General features: G+C 43.7%; 1 pseudogene across 1 annotated transcript in view; it reads left to right on the plus strand.

Moving 5' to 3' along the window:
* Window positions 1-2,996, plus strand: part of LOC144977382 (perivitellin-2 67 kDa subunit-like) — a 29,372-nt pseudogene extending 26,376 nt beyond the window's left edge. Inside the window, exons 3-4 of the transcript XR_013646299.1 lie at window positions 712-1,629; window positions 2,029-2,996. The product of XR_013646299.1 is annotated as a perivitellin-2 67 kDa subunit-like (transcript). The remainder of the gene's footprint in view (window positions 1-711; window positions 1,630-2,028) is intronic.
* Window positions 2,997-3,918: the final 922 nt, after the last annotated feature.

Genomic DNA, 3,918 nt, shown 5'->3' on the forward strand with positions numbered 1-3,918 from the left:
TCTGTTCGCAGGCCTGATCACCGAACCCAGTTATGGGTTAGATTGTTGTAATGAACAATGTTACTCTTTTGAGTACGTCCAGTGGACATTGAATTGCGTTGTATAAAACTCAAGATATCTTTAATATGCTTTTAAGCAGCTTACTAAATCTTTCCGGTTGTATTAATTAATCTTTCTACGGTGTGGAGTTAACTGGAATTATTTTTTGTTTGTTGATACGATAAAATATATATGGCCCCACGGTTTTTTGAACAGCTTGCGGCCGCAAAATTAGGGAAAATTTTCTGATTTGCATTGCAACCGCAAAATCTGCCCGTTTCGCAAATTTTTGACAAATTCTTTGATTTAAATTTTTTTTTTTTTTTTTATTTTATTTTTTTTTTTGCGAAATTTGCGTTTCCCGCGGTGCTGAAGATTTTTATTGTAATTTTGTTTTCCCAACATGTCCAAATCAGCATAATTTCTGGCAAAATTTGCCATTTTTTGTCCCATAATTTTGCATAGTTGCATAATTCCGCGGGGACATTTTATTACATGGGTTGCATGTAGTTAGTTGTTAGGTGTGATACAACATATTTAGAAACCTGCAAATTTTTTGCAAAATTTATTCATTTTCTTTGCAAAATTTTGAAATTTTTTTTTCAAAAAACCGCGGGGTCAGATATATGATGATTTGACAATACATCACTCTCGAATTACTTTCTCTTTCAGATCCTTCCAAGCTGCTTCTACACATGCGTGATCATAGTTCACCAAACACCATGGCTTGGTTTCCCACCGTCATCTTTATGGTGACAGTCTTCACAACCCCAGTCCAACTGTCCTTCCATGGCATCATCTGTTCCAATCCACCGCCAGGCGTGTCCAAAATGGTACGAGGAGTAGACATAACAGCACTTGACTTGGTTCCCATCGATACCTTCAACTCGCAAGGTATCAAGAGTACAGTGCTCAACTTTACCTGCAATCGCCAACTAACCTGGGTGAGTCCTTCCGGTGATACATATCAACTTCCGGATCAAATTTGGCAAATGACCTCTACTCCCGGAGGCTGGATGTCTGCTCAAGTCAATCTCTTTAAAACCAGTTCCGATGTCAGAAGATGGATGAACTGGAACGTGGGAGGCGAGGGTTCTCTGTTCAAATTCTCTTTCTCTGGAAGTCATTCCTACAAGAAAATACAACACACCATAAACAATTCGTCAAGATTCGTCGAGGATGTGTCTGCCTTTGAATCGGCGACTAGAGTTGATATGATTCCAGACTGGATCTTGCAGTTAGATTACTGGGCCCAAGATTTCGTCGACAATATTCTTACCGGTACTTTCGAATCGAACCGAGCTGGGTACGAGAGATTCATCGCTCAGTTTGGAACTCACTACTTTTCAACTGCTAATTTTGGTTTATAAGAACGTACATGGAGACAACCAAGAACTATGTATACTCAAATTCAGAACGTGAAATAAAAAACAATGCTAAAGCCTCGTTTCTGAAGGTCATTTCCGTCCATGGGGGAACCGTTTCCGGGTCAACGTCGGTCTCTGAGACATTCAGGCGAGCAACGTCGGTCAGTGTGAAATACTACGGCGGTGATACAAACCTCATGTCTGAGTCTGATGGAATTCGAACATGGCAGCTGCTTCTTATGGTTCACACTATTATGTTATGACGATCGACCCAATCAGCAAAGTCCGGTCCGCATTCGTGCACCGTCGCGAACCCGCCCGGTAGCATCGTCACAACACACCTTTCGACTAGATGCTCTGCCGTTTCGGGTTCTTGCCCACAGCGTGGACATAAAGGACAGGAAGTTAGACCCCACTGATGTAACGCACCGGCCGTTAGGCAGCTCCTCGACCGAAGCCGATTCGCAGCTACCCAGTGTCTCCTCTTACTGGTATCAAAGCCTGGCAACTTCTCACCAAGCTTAGAGGAGTGTAGGTCCCCGCCCCCACGAGGGATTGAATTCGTCCAAACCGACTTCCATCTCGTATGTGCAGCTCTGTCCGTAGTCAGGGATTTTCGAACATGGCAGCCTTCCGTTGACAGAGATCCCTGGCTGTTTTCAGGAAACCTTAAGCCAATCAGTAACCTTATTTCTGACGCCACCAAAAAAGAAAACTTAGTAAAGGCCGTTAACGAGCACGTATGGAGAAGCTACTTGGAGGAACTGCTTCGTGTACTGGGAGCGGCTAGACAAAAGGTTGGCAACGACGCCATTTTGAATGATTTGGTAACTAGAGTTGAAACAATGCAAAGAAAGACAACTCTAGTGGAAAGTGAAGTGGAAGAATTGGGAAATGACGTCACATATCAGCTGAACGTGCCGTCGTGGTTCAGAGACAACACAAAACTTTGCTACAAATGGCGACCGGACGGCGACGGAGGACAATGTGGTGGGGGTGCTGCTAGACTCTTATGTTCCGCGCCGAATGGCAGGACGCCTGTCTACCGAGATGACACGGACGGAAGAGGAGGCGGATGCAGGATGCAATGGGGAATCACGTCTTACAATAACCCATCTTGGTTTGCTGGTGTGCAAGTGTGTTACAGATGGTACCCCGATGGAGATGGGGGTCAGTGTGGTGGTGGTGCGGGGCGTCTGCTGTGCGCTCCAATCAACCGTTACACATCAGAATACAGAGATGACACGGACGGTCGAGGGGGAGGCTGTAGAATGTCCTGGAGGATCGTCGTGCCGAGCTCGGCTCCTCTCTGGCTGAAAACCACCAAGCTTTGTTATTATTGGTACCCCGATGGTGATGGTGGACAATGCGGGCCAGCTCCTTCTCGGACACTTTGTGCAAGGAGTGACCAGTGGACCGCGTACTACAGAGATGACACCGATGGACGAGGAGGTGGTTGTAGAATGAGCTGGGGTCTGTCTCTTCAACTGTAAATCCAGAAATCAACCTTTTTAGTCTCCATTTGAGCTAGCTACAGTTTTGTGGGTGATAAGTAATAATAAAATCAACATTTATTTTTTTGCATGGCAGGCATCTTTGGTTGTCAGTCTCTTTTCTGCAGATAGAAGTAGTCCGTCAGAGCCATTAGGCCCACTTTATCCCGATTTCCCGTGAAACATTCAATAGCAATTGCTTGCTACTCCCTTTACTTTAGGCAGGGCGATAGTCTATCGCAATGTACTTTCCGACAGATCGAACAGATCCAGCTACCTAATCACTGCTGGGATGACAGGGGAGAGATAAAAAATAATCTCGATGTCACCCGGGATCGATCGGTCCTTTTTACTTTTACGTGTGAAGCGAGTGCTCGGCCAGCTGAGCTAATGGCAGATAATGTGTCAAATAGAGCTGAAACTGACCTTAACTTATAATATTCTCCACTCACTTTAATTCTGATGAAATGACAAAGTATCTGAAGCACCCAAAAACATCTGGCAACGTAGAACTATGGCAACTATGGTTGTTTGTTGAACTTTCGAGTGTGTGTTTGTTTAATGAGAGTGTATGTTTGTTTAATGGGAATATGTGTTTGTTTAATGAGAGAGTGTGTTTGTTTAATGGGATTGTGTGTTGGGTTTAATGAGAGTGTGTGTTTGTTTGATTTTAGTTACAAATTTATATAGAATACTTCCATTTTTAGATCTGCGTTCCAAACCAAATAATAGAGATTCATTGTAATTATTGCTGTTGATTTTATTGTCATCATTATCATCACCGGGGGGTAAAAGAGGCTGTTGTTGACGTTGTTTGATTGAAGAACGAATGAAAACCAAATATTAATATTATCTGTGAATAAAGGGTGTTGTGACAATGAAACTAGCTTGCCTTATGAGTCATCTAATTTGTTCACAGGGGGTCTCGAAAGTTTAGCTGGTAGAGCACTCACTCCCTTCACATGCAACGGGACCAAGATGCTCAACTTTCTTTTCAGTGGGAGTGAGATCTTGTGCTG

The sequence above is a fragment of the Berghia stephanieae genome, chromosome 7, assembly GCF_034508935.2.
Source record: "Berghia stephanieae isolate SIO BIC M18660-M18661 chromosome 7, UCSD_Bste_1.3, whole genome shotgun sequence".
Classification (NCBI taxonomy): Eukaryota; Metazoa; Mollusca; class Gastropoda; order Nudibranchia; family Aeolidiidae; genus Berghia; species Berghia stephanieae.